Genomic DNA, 14316 nt, shown 5'->3' with positions numbered 1-14316 from the left:
GAAAACACACTTCAGGAAAGCTTATAGTTTGAACTTGAATTTACTATTTAGTTATTAGGTGAAATCAATGTTTTTCTAATGATGTTAGATTCACACACAAAATAAATCTATTAGCTGGCTTCATTTGAAGCTGTTCTGACTATCTATATGCCACCACCAAAAAAAAAAAAAAAAAAGAAAAAAGAAAAAGAAAAACAACAAAACAAAACAGAACCTTGGAGGAGAAAACCACAAAGACAAAATTCAGTACTGACTGTCAAGGTAGTATGATGCTTCCATTTCAATTATGTCCAATAAACTTCCAAAGTAATGTCTCATTAACCAATTGAGCCATAGAGAAGAAGTTAAATTCATTTTTCCAGAGATCAACTTTTGACCTACCCTTAACATATTTTGGTTATCCCCTATTCATTTACAATTGTTATATTTAAGTAGTCTTCAGTTGTTCACTCTTATTTTACATCATCAGAATGATGATGTAAATACATTAAGTGTCATCGGAAGGACACCTAAATACATTATTATGGAAACAATTATTTTTATCAAAAATATATTTATTTTTATCAAAATAATATTTTTTGCTAGATCACTTGTGCCATTTAGGAAGAATCTGAAAAAATATTAAGTCAATGTATTTACCACTACATGGACTCAATGGACTCAATGTATTTACCACTTCATGGACACTTCATGGACAATCACACTGAAGCAAAGAAAAAATTCGATCATTGGTAATTAACACATTATATGGCAAAACAGAACTTTTTAAAAATATGTGTAAAAAACATTCACTGCTGATTCTCAAGACATATTTCACATCATGACTGCTTTTTATTCATTTGAAACATTAGCAATGCACTTCATAGAGTAAATGTACCTCATGTACAGTTAAATCTGTAGATCTCATGTCCCACAAATGTAAACCTTGATATTGGCCTCTCCTTTTGGTGCCATTTCATTCCAGTAATAAACAACAGTTTAGGGAGATATCAGGGAGGAAATTGTTGCCACTTAAAATAATTCTGTGCACTGCTTTTAGGAAATAAATATAAGATACCTTTAAAATGTATTTCTGAATATATATTTTTACCTGTTGCCACTGACTTAGATCATGGAATTAGAGCAGTGCACATTTCTAAATTAAATTTCAATTTGGCCTGAAATTAATGGGCATCTACTTAGGAGAACTATGGTCAGTATATCTGGTTCAAAGATGAGTAACCAAAAGCCTTCACTGAATATATTTATTGCTTAAGAGTGAGATCAATTAAATATAAGTTATCCACCATCTGAAAGCAAGTCTAGATTTTTTTAAATACAACATGACAAATATATTTGAAGGTAAACAGAGTAGGCCCTTACATGTGCAAAGGCTATGGGCTGAGACCTTCAAACACTGTAAATTTATGAATGCCACTAGAACACCAACTTTATTAGAAACAGTTCAGCTAGTCTTGCCCTGCTCCTGGATTTTTATTTGCTTGACTAAATATAGTCAAAGAATTATTGTCTTGCACCTCAGTGTCCTGGAGTTTTTATGGTAGAATAAATACTACTTAATCTCAAAGCTTGCTGTGCTCCCAACAAATACACTCCCATCCACCCAGGGCTACCTGAAATCCTACCCGTGATTCTCATTCTTGGCTATGGATGTTCTGAAAGCCACCCCCTACCCCTCCGCTTTTTTTTGCATTAGGTCAGTTTCATCTTTTTTCAAGACATTTTCCTTACACTAATATTTCTCCTCTATGAATTTTTAGTTCTCAATGAAAATCCTTGTATAGCAATTTGGTCAGCTGATGCTGCCCCTTCTATTAACTCTGTATTTATGCAAAAAAGCCAAACTTCTCAAAGTTTGAAGTTTATCAACCTGCTCTTACTTGTAATAAAGATTAATTTGTAAACTGTTGACTTCATCTCACATTGCTTCTATTTACTGATGCCTTGTAAAAAAATAAAAGCACATGTCCATATAGAATTCTAATCATTCTGTGCATATACTTGAGCTACAATCAACTGAAGTTGACCAAATTGTGATTAAATAAAATAAGAGTATTTAATAAGGTGTTTGTACTGATCAAAGCAGACTCCCTATTCAATTTTTCTTTTGTGGACACATTCTTCAAAGGTGTCATGGCATTCAGCAATCTGTCCCCTGAATAGTTTATAAGTTCAGTGTTCACTCTAAAATAAAAACTAAGACAAACAAAAAACCACTTTGCTTTCTCTTTACTTCTGTCTTTAGCACTAAAACTTGATTTAGAGAATCAGGTAATTTTTTTTCAAAAGAACATATTTTTATCACTTCTTGACAATTTCTACCATACTTGATACCAGAGAAGAGAGACAAGGCCACTTTGAGATGCAGAGGATAGGTATCTGACTAGACTCACTCCTGCATATCAGTCTGTGAAGCATATATTATACAAGGAAAAACAAAGAATCATCTGAGAGTTGGGATGGTTCTATGATTGTTAAACAAAAATGTATATCAACGATTGGGGCATCCATTTTAACATGCTATAGGCTCATTGTTTCTACGTATTTTTGATATGACTAAGAAATTTTCTACCAACTACCCAATCCATGTGAAATGAAAAACATATATATATATATATATATGAGGACAATTACCATGAGATTACAATGTGAAATAAAAATATCATCTTTGAGACAGGGAATAGTATCTGCTGACTAATGAAATTTTCTAATAAACACCATTTGAGTAGAGCAATTATCTAGATCAAGCAAAGTAGGGCTAGTGTGATCAAAATTGACTTTCAGGCGTCCACAATTATTTCTCTCTCCATTACATATTTATGCAAACAGTGTCTTAGCAAAAATACCTCCTTAAAGTTGTAAATAAAACACTAAATGTAGCACATCATACTGTAAAAGAGGCTTCAAAGAAATATGTAAGTCAGATATTTCTGAAGACACCATATTCACAAAGGTTTCTAGTAAGCAGAAAGCCTTCCATGGGGGCTTCAAAGCCCAGAGATTCTGATGAGTGTTTGTAGGAACCCCCTAGACATGGACCCTCTGAGGACCTTTTGGCCTTGTATCCTAATAATAACCTCCATAATATGACCTTTAAGAGCCCATTAAAGGCCATGAGTCACAATAATAATTGACTTATGTAAACATTCCTCCTAAGCCAATGCTTGCATAGGCAGGTGGGAGGGGGATGGGAAGTGGTAATTATATTATTACTCTTTATTTTCAGTTCTCTCTTTTCCATATTTATTACATCTCAAAATGCAATCATTAAAGGATAAAACCTCAGATAGGAAGTAATAATTATAATAAAAACAATAGCTATCATTTATTTAATATGTAGTATACCTACAATGGCAAGCACCAAGTTCATAAGCACATTTAAACCCATCAACAACTCTTGGAACTCAGAGTAAAGAGTATCATTATAATAGGTGAAAAATCTGAGCCTTGAGCTCATGAAGAAGCTTGACAAAGTCACACAGGAACTCAACTCTTCCTGTTGTCAGAGTGAAAGTTCTGAAACACTATGCTTGCTTTTATTGCTACGATGGCCAGTTATTAAGCATGAAAACAAATACAACTCTACACAGAACTAAACAAAATATTCTTTTTCTCTCTTCCTGTTCTTGTTCCAGCTTTAAGATATATGTATGTATCTATCTGTCTATCTGTGTGTGTGTATGTGTGTGTCTGTGTGTGTAAAACCCTACTATAAGTATTTACTGATTTTTACTTTATTTATTTATATTCCAATGTAATTTAGCTGAATGTCCAGACTACTCTTTTTAAAAAAACAAAACCAAACTACAGGGTACAAACTTAAATCTCATGTTAATAACGCAACTTATTTGGCTATTTAAAAGAATAACATAAAACATTATTTTGAATAATAGCACAATAAGACATTATCATTTTGTATTATTTATGATGGCATTTAAAATATGGTAGTGCTATGTGACTATTGCCTATTGTGTCCATTGCACATAATTATTATAATGTGATTAGGTTTTTCCTTTAATGGTTGTTTATATCCTTAATTTTCCACACACTGTACAAATCTCATTTTTATAAGGTTAATTAGAATTACTCTGTCTAGGAGACCATCATTCTTGTTATTTAGGATTTTTAATCAGATTATGATGGGCACTTCACATTATGGCTTTGAAATAACAGATGGTCCTGTATGTTTTCCACTGCCATATTTTGAGCCTTAAGCTTACAAGTAATACTTAAGAAATAATCAAATAATCAGATACCATACTCCAGATTAATTCAGCAACTATTATGTCACTCAATTAGTTTCTTCAGTTGTTTGTTACATGGAAAGCATATATTAAAATCATAGCTGGGTGTACTGAAACGCAGTGGACCAAAACTTCAGTGAAAAGATATACCTTGGTATTATTTTATAAAAATAAATACCTTTAAGTGATATTGAAACAACTTTGTATACATACAAAAAAACAGACAACTTTCTTTGATTTCAGAATTGTAGAATGATTTCAATAGTACATTTACACTTTAGAATTTGTATCTTCACAGGAACAGATGGCCTCTTTTATAGGTTACTAAAATAGTCTTATAAATGGTTTCCTAACCTGTGAGCAATACCCTCTACATTAATTCCACATTATACAACCGGATTAATCTCCTAAAATAGATCCCCATTCATGTCACTTTTCTCCTGCTCAATATCCTCAATAGTTATTGATTTCCTTCCAGATGAAAGGCAGATTTCTCAACCTGGGATTCTAATGATGGCATGGCCACAACCCGTCTTTCTTGCTTTGTCTCTTATCACTTTCCTACCCAAATCTACACTGATCAATTTGCTGATTAGTTCCAATACTTCCATTTTCTTTACTTATGCTTATGTTGCTCCTTTACCTATGAGAGGTGAAGCTGGCTGGGCTTCTGGGTCAGGTGGGGACTTGGAGAACTTTTCTGTCTAGCTAAAGGATTGTAAACACACCAATCAGTGCTATGTGTCTAGCTAAAGGTTTGTAAATGCACCAATCAGCACTCTGTAAAAACGGACCAATCAGCACTCCGTAAAATGGACCAATCAGCAGGATGTGGGCGGGGCCAAATAAGGGAATAAAAGCTGGCTACCCAAGTCAGCAGTGGCAACGTGGTCCCTTTCTGTGCTGTGGGAGGTTTGCTCTTTTGCTCTTCACAAGAAGTCTTGCTGCTGCTCACTCTTTGGGTCCACACTACCTTTATGAGCTGTAACACTCACTGCGAAGGTCTGTGGCTTCACTCATGAAGTCAGTGAGACCACGGACCCACAGGGAGGAACAAACAACTCTGGACGTGCCACCTTTAAGAGCTGTAATACTCACTGCAAAGGTCTGTGGCTTCACTCCTGAAGTCAAGCGAGACCATGAACCCACCAGAAGGAAGAAACTCCAGATACATCTGAACATTGGAAGGAGCAAACCCTGGACACACCATCCTTGAAGAACTGTAACACTGATGATGAGGGTCCACGGCTTCATTCTTGAAGTCAGCGAGACTAGGAATCCACCGGAAGGAACCAATTCCGGACACACCTACTTGCAGGATTGAAAACCCTTTGAACGCTTACTTTCATGTTGAGTTAAATAGATTATATAGCTTATGCAAGAGGTCAGCCAAAGGGCCAAACAGTAAATGTTTTAAGTTTTGCAGGCTACATACTCCATGTCACTACCATCCCACTCTGTTGAAGTGTAAAAGTAGCTACAGACAGTACCTAAATGGATGTGGCTGCTGCTCTTCTAATAAAAGTTGACATAGGGGCACTGAAATTTGAATTTCACATAATTTTCTTATCACAAAATAGTATTTTTATTTTCCTTAATCATTTAAAAATGCAAAAATCATTTTTAGCTCACAGGCCATTATAAGAACAAGCAGTGGGTCATAGTTGGCCTACACGTTCTGCTTTACTGACCTCTGGTCAATACAATGGAATACCATGCAGCCATGAAAGATGAGGAGGTAGACCTGTGTGAACTAAGATGAATTACATTATTATGTATTAAAGCAAGGAGGAGAACATTATTATGACATTGTAACTTTGGGAATAATAACTTTTAAGTTTTTTTTTAAAACATATTGTTAACCTTCTTTTAGGAAGCTAAATAAAATCCTGTGAATGATGGGACTGTACATTGGGGAGAGAAAATTTTACTTTTGTAATATTCCTGTGTGACCAGTTGAATTTTCCAGGTCATGTATTATTTTTGTTATAAGTATTATTTAAAACATTAAGAAAATACATGTGTGAGGTAAGATGATGGATCATTTTTAGTTTTTGTCTTTATCATTTTCTACAACAGAAACCTGTTAATAGTATTTTTTTGCGTGTGGTTTTTTTTTTTTTTTTTTTTTTTTTGAGATGGAGTCTCGCTCTGTCATCCAGGCTGGAGTGTAGTGGCATGATCTTGGCTCACTGCAAGCTCCGCCTCCCAGGTTCATGCCATTCACCTGCCTCAGCCTCCCAAGTAGCTGGCACTACAGGCACCCGCCACCATGCCTGGCTAATTTTTTGTATATTTAGTAGAGATGGGATTTCACCATATTAGCAAGGATGGCCTCGGTCTCCTGACCTGGTGATCTGCCTGCTTCAGCCTCCCAAAGTGCTGGGATTACAGGTGTGAGCCACCGCACCCGGCCAATAGAGTTTTTAAACTAGCAATTCTTCAAGGCCAAGAGGAAAAGACATTTTCCCCTCTTTCATTCCAAACTGTTGTGCTCCTTCTCTTCTTTAATCTCCCCCTCAATATAGAATTGATGAAAGCCTCTTATCAATTCCTTTTGGAAGAAGTTAATTTTTCCTACCTTAACACACATATTTGCATATGTTATACTCTTGTGGCCACATTAAGATAATAGGCTGCCATATTTCCTCTAGGGTACACACTGTTGCATACTCTTCCCTTCTACTCAGAAAACCATACTGGAATGCCTCTGGAAACCTTGAATCCATTCTAATTCTCAAAATATAAATGTTTTGGGCTAAATACTTAAAGTATTCAACAGAGAAAAAGCAGGCCACATGCAAAGAATTAGCAATCAGAATGTCATTGCACTTCTCAACACCCACATTGAGAGCTAGATCAAAATGAATCAAAGCCTTCAACATTCTGACCAAACTGGAGTTTTAAAGCCACTTCCACTATCAATCAAGGGTGAAAGTAGAATAAAGACATTGCCAGACATGCAAAGCCTCAGAAATTTTCCTAGGAAGCTACTGGAGGAAGTGATCCACGAAAATGGGGTAGTAAAGCAAGAAAGACATGGGATGCAGGAAATAGAGGATCAGAGCTGGCAACGAGAATTCTCAAGATGAGAGTGCAAGGAAATCCAAGCATAATGGCATACCAGGCATAGAAGGCAATGAGAGCATGATGTGGCAGAAAAGCCTTTTTCAAAAACATCCAATTGATGAAATATCTGACATACCTGTACATCTTTAGAAGAGAGTTACATGAGTGGGGGAATTTGTTGTTTAATCATTTATAAGTATATAGAAAATGTAGCAAGCAAACAAATCCAAACATGACAATTATTAACCCAAAGGAAAAGAACTCATGAGAACCGAATGTGCCCATCTATTTCAAATTTTACATTTAATGACCTTGGTAACCTGAAATTGGACAAAGCAGGAGTATTTATGCCATGGGACTCAGCACACTGTACCAATCGGGACTTATACAATTATTTTCTTTTCAGAGAACCAGTTTACTAGCACACCCCAGGCACTAAAATATGAGTTGAGTTTATATAGTAACTACTGAATGTTGATCTAATCAAAGTTATAATATAACCTTATTGGGAAGAGGGGTGGGGATGATAAGGGATACATATGTGGTAGGGTCAAGGAAGTAAGAGAAGTTAAATCCTAAACTTCTTACATGGTGGGAATTCAACAGGTAATGTCTAAAATAGAAATTTTTAAAAATTGAATAATTTAGAGGAAAAAACAGCCAAAACCAACAAAAAAAGTGGGAGAGAGAGAGAGAGAGATTCCATTACTCTTTCAGAAGAAATAACTTTCTCTGACGCTTCCAGCAAACCTCTCCTTGTGTGTCATTGATCATAAATGGGTCATCATCTGTCCATTTCTAAACTAATTACTGGAAAGGTGATTACCGTTAGACCAGCCGGCCCCTCCTTTGGAGTGGAGGTTGGGGCAGCTTCCCATGAGGCACTTTTTCTGTATGGAAGCAAAGTAGTTACCTGAACAAATTTGAAGTTCTATTAGGGAGACCTGGGTCATGGAAACTGGTTAAGTAAGGTACAGTGCAGTGTTCATTACAGATGGACAACAGGAATGCCACTCCAGGATATTTTCATATCATGCAGTCTTGTTTCCAGGTCAACTCTGTATTTTTATTATTGATTGTGATTTTTGGAAACAGATCTGCAAAATAAGTCATTAGGATGTTAATATATTACGATGTGCCTTCCGTGATTATTGGCTGATTCACTGCCATCTGGTCAGGCAAGGGATACATTATACAAAGCAAGAAAAGAGAAGAATTAGATGAAGGAATAAAAATATTATATTAAATGAGACATATAAATTTAAAAATAGACTCCGAGTAGTTATACCAATTTTGGGGAGGGATGGTCCTAAAAAGTCTGTTGTTTTATTCATTTATAGTGTGATAAGTAATGCTTTTCTGTAAGGATATAGATCTTTAATCACTATTTAAATCATTTTATTTCCCAGAATCCTCGACCCTTCTGCAACAATCATGTGGGTTTTATGGTCTCATAGGCCAAACTACTACCTTATAAACATTAGCCTTTTCTCAATTCCTTTTCCAATCTTTATTATTTAGTGTCTGGACCAATATCACTTTATCTAGTGAGAATTTAAAACAAAGATAACTCCTGCTTGCTTAAAACTACCTTTAGAATGCCAAACCCTTAAAAACATTAAATTAAAAATATAAACTCCATGCACTTGAAGAATCCAAGAGCTAAATTATTATTATCCTAAATTATTATTGTCCTGATTATTTCCTCTAAATCATTTAAGTTCTTAAATTTTCTATTGTAGACATTCTCTCTTTTCTCTCACTACGGGAGAAGTGTACTGTTAAGGAATTAGCACCCTCTCTCTTCTGCACCCACCACACATGTACTCCCTTTCGTCTCCCCACACCATTCTCCCAATACAGTTATACTATAATTTTGATTAGATAAATATTCAGTATTTACATTAATGTGACATATAAACTCAATTTAGAGCTGAGTGATGTGATATATATAGCAAAGTTTAGAAAAGAACTACAGATATTCTTGTGTTAGAGTATGAGTAGAACTGGTATTCTATTTCCATAGGCTCATCTCTCCCTGCCTGAAGGATTTTTACCTTTCTTAAGCTGTGTAATTCGTTAAAAAGTTTCCTTTGCCTTTTAATAAAAATTAAAGCTTTGCATGCCTTTTGGCTTTGTTTGCTACCTGCTTTTCCTAAGTTCCTGATGGGGCCTCCCATGTTTCCACCTGCCCTCACATGTGTAAATAGCTTGTTTTTCATTTATTATTTGATAGATAAGGTCTGAAAGTTTTCCGTTGGCTTGCTTTTTCACACACTGGATACAATTGTGTGTTATGTTTCTCTATGTTGGAAGTGGCCAAATATGATCCTGCTTTGAGCTTGACAGAATCCATGTAAAACATGCTCAGGCCTTGTTATTTTGTTCTTTTCCTGTGTAGATCTTGTGGCCACTTTACAAGCACTTTCAAAATGCTGCTTGTTTAAACAAGGAATTAAATGCAATTAAGTTAGAGTCCCATGTAAGGCTAAGTCTAATATGACTATAGCCATGCAGGTGAGCATTGTGTTGGGTAAAAAAACAGAAACACTGTGATTAGGGCTTCAAGAAAACAGTTCATTAGACCTGCGGAAGCCACATCAGGGTAATTCTACCACAAATAATAATCATACATATCCAGGGAATGTACAAGGGATACAACCACTTAGTATTTACTGTATAAGCAGCTCCTAAACTACAAATACTAATATACTGCAAAGAGTCCATATTCCTAATGTAAAAGACAAAGAATAAAAGACTTTTTTTCCTCTCTACCTGTATCAATCCAAGGCTGGTTTATAATACTCCAAATTACCTACCATAACTGCCTTTTGCTATATTTAATTACTTATAATCTCCTAAGGCTGTTATGAGATAATAGATGTGTAAATGCTTTGGAAAGTAGAAAGTGCTCAACAAATGTTATGTGTTATTAGTAATTTAACAAGTTTTCCTAATAAAAAGAGCATGTATACCACAGAACTGGCAACTAGAAGATTCTTTTTTATTTTTTATTTTATTTTGCATTTTGGAACTTCATCTAGCCTGCATAAACAGAAACAAATTATCACTTTTCTTTGTCTCCATACCAGTCAGAACCATAAAAACTCACCTATCCATGTAATTCATCTGCTAATATTCTGGTTTTGTATCCTGAGTTAAAATGTGAGATCATTCTCCCCCAATTTAATTTTTTTGACAGTGAATATTTATACTAAATTTAAATTAAGTGTAAAAGAGCAGATTGATAAGAACACCAAAAACCTTGTAGATCAACCAATAACACCAGCTGTCCAAATTATTCTACAGCATTGCAAAGGTTCCTCTAAACTGCATATTTATTGCTGGATACATTCCATCCATATGACGTACAAATTTGAGATTTATACTTTTAAACATAATAAGATGGAGTTCTGCCATGCCTACTGGGTGATAAGTAAATGCATACACAACCAATTTGGTTTAAATCTCAGTCCATAATATTTTTGCATTAATCTTAGGCCATATGACTTTTTTTAAGATCAAATACTTATAATTGTAGAATGTACAATTTCTTTCCTATATACTTTCTACTTAAGGTTTCATAAAACTTCAAGGGGCCTCAATATCCTGAGAAATGTGACATTTTCACTTCCGTTTTATGCACTTATAGACTCCTGATAAAACAAAGGCAGTTATTTACACTGTGGCTCTAGGTAATGCTTGATGGCCACAATGAGTCAATATTTAAAATGTATCTTTTACTATCCTTTGTATAGCCAAATATTTTGTAAATAAATAAGTTATTAATTACTGAAACATGCAAGTAGCCTCACAATGTGTACATTGATAACACTTTGAATAAGGGAAATCTCATTAATTCAAATAAAATGGAAAATACTGGGCAGAATTGGTAAACAAAAATCAATTAAATAATACTTTAAACAAATTTAATTTTATTTCTTTCAGATGCACACAGTAGCTGAATTAGGCTAGAAAAAAGTTGCATGATTTTTGCTGTCATCAATAGACAAGACTGTTTAAATAGTAAATATATTTTCGCTATGTAAACGAGTATTTCTCAAGTGCTGAGAGGTAATCTGTTTGCTTGTTCTTTAAAACAACTCTACATAATCTCTCTTTATATTACCTAAGAAGAAAGAATAAGGAAGGTAAATGTTAACCCCAATGCTGAATGGTCCCTAGTTCCAATCCTAAGAGTTTTAAGAGTTAACATTAGTGAGGTTTTACTGTCCTAATAGCCCAGTGAGACATTATTAGTATTATTGCTTGAGAACATACGTTTTTTTCTTGATATTTTTCAAGGCTAAGCCTGTCTAATTGTCAGTGACTCTTAGGAATTTAGATGAAGTATGGTGTTTATCAATACACCAGGACCTTACTATTCACAGATTTTCAGTGCTATCCTTTATTTGTAAGTTTAAAACATACCCTTTCATGGAATTTGCTCATCAGTAATATTTGCTAAGCTGCTGTTTTTTCTGACTGTAGCTTGCCTTCAGCCTGTTTTTATTTCTACAAAGTGGTCTACAAAGTGGGATGCTCAGAATACAAGGTGTAAATAATATAATCCTTTTTAGAAGGAAAATATTAGAATTGCTCTTTATGTACAGTTTTTTCTAATCCTTTAAGTTTTTCTCTCTTTGTATATGGTTTTAATGTTAAATGTTACATATTTGCATGGTGCTATATCTTTATAATTTATAAATATGTAATTTGAAGTTCATTGAGGGTAACTGTTTAAGTATTTTACGTAGACGTTTAAGGATGACTGATCTAAGAGTTCTTTCAGATATTCAAACTTTCCCATTAATTCACTTTCTTATTTGTCTTTTTTTATGTTATTTTCTTCCCCAAAATACAGTAAAACATTCACTGCTCAGGTACACAGATATCATTTGCCATTCTTTATTGGCCTAATATGCTGCTTACTTTAGCGAAAAAAATTGATTGTTAAATTTTTGTTTATGATAATAAAGTGTCATGATCTCTTTATGGCCTAAACAGTTTTTTCTTTTTTTTAATCTTTTGTTGACACGGCATTGACTAATCTTCTAATCCGTGACTTGAAGTTCATTTTTCAGGTTGTAAACCAGATTTTAATTTCACCTCTGAATGCCGTATGACCTGGTGGAAGCTGAAAGGCTACTATGATTTGTTCCTTTTATTGAGTCAGCTAGTCTCCGAGTCTTCCACCCAGTCTCCTGCAATGAATATGCACTGTTAATATAGCTGTAGACAATATTTGGTGTATATTATGGTTATTGTTGTTCCTGTTGATGTCATTTTTATTGCTATAGACTTTTGACTTATAATAATAATCACAAAATGAACAGAAGCCAGAGCTGTGTAACTAGAGACTTTTTCTTTTTAACAGCTGTTGTAAACTCCGGTGTGTAATGTGTAAGGCTCAATCCTTTTCCCAAAATACATGATAAAGCTTGCTAGAGACACAGTTAGGCTTAAGGAAAGTTTTCCTCCATTTGTGGTTTATAATGTAATAACATTGTGTTTGTTGAAGGTGGGTAGGAGTAGATGTGTTTATGAGCCTGCTGTGAAGTGTTGGAACTTAGTCTTTTTACCACCGTATGATCTGTTATAGCCTGGCACACAGTAGGCACTCAATAAATAGTTAATGAATAAAGAATGAACAATAAATGAAAATAATTTTAACAAAATTTCATAATAAAACATTTCTAATGCTCTTTTGTATCATTCAATATTATACACTTTGAGTATTATTGAATCATGTGTGCTGAACTGCATGCTGGGAATAGAGTATGTCCATGTTGGATGCTGCGTAAGACAAGCAGTAATTTGCATATAGTAATATATGTTCTAGGAAGGATTTATTAAAACACAACTGATATAAAGGGGCTAGATAAAAATATAATTATAGCAAATTGATATAGAAGAGCTAAACAAATAAAATAAACATACTATAAAGGTACATTCAAAATTCAGGTTTGCAATTACTCAAATGTTGACTAATTGCCTAATATGTATTGAATTGTGCCAAAGATTATGCCATTGACCCACTATCATGAAGACAAGGTAATTGTATTTCTAGTAATGGTAATGACCGACTTATATTGCTTTGATCTGCTTCCCTCTGAGACCAACCAATGGCATATCCTTGTAGATATCTTAATAGAATTAACTTTACTCTCTGCTATACCAAAACACACAATACAGCTAATTTTTGTCTCCAAAGACCAAAATGATCCTCTGGCTTCACTGGTGCTATTCTTTAATCAATTGAACTGATCAGCTTTAGGCTCCATATCTGAACCAATAAAACATGGATTATTTTAAAAATGGGAACTATAAGTTTATGACTTGCATAACTTTCTCCTCTTTTACATCCTGAAATCATCATAATCATGCTTATCTTGATACAAGTAATTGAAGGTCAAGACTGTTACTGGAAGTTTTAAGGAGTTACATCATCATCATTTACTCATACCTTTACCCCTTCTTTCTGGCATTTTAATTATTATAAATAAAGTTTACTGGGCTTATTTAGATTGGTGGGTTTTTATTATTTTTCACTGGGGGCAGGACCCTGACAAGAAGCCTAAATTTCTGGGCATTATCTTTTGAGAAATTACATGGAGAAGAAAAACTGAGGACTAAAACATGACTGCTTATCAAAGTTGGGTATTTCTGGTCCTATTATTATTATTATTACTGTTTCTTTGTAGAAGCTCTGTGAGGTTTTATTATTGTTGTTGTTGCTATTGCAGAGTTTAGCCACTTTAGGACCAAAAGTGAGGGTTAGCTCAACCTTGATCTAAAATGGAGTCTATTTAAAGAGGCACATCTTTACCGTAAATTAGATGGATAGTACCTTTGGGAATTTCTGCATCTTACAACTGATAATTTATAATAGATTTTGATAAGGTTAACTGCTTTGTTCTAATGCTAACTTTATATACAAAAACTGTATGTAGAGTGGAGAACAGAAATGAAATATCTTGAGAATGACTTTTCTTAGAGAAAC

Source organism: Pongo pygmaeus, chromosome 11 (assembly GCF_028885625.2).
Source record: "Pongo pygmaeus isolate AG05252 chromosome 11, NHGRI_mPonPyg2-v2.0_pri, whole genome shotgun sequence".
Taxonomy (NCBI): domain Eukaryota; kingdom Metazoa; phylum Chordata; class Mammalia; order Primates; family Hominidae; genus Pongo; species Pongo pygmaeus.
Note: the sequence above shows the minus strand (reverse complement) of the source record.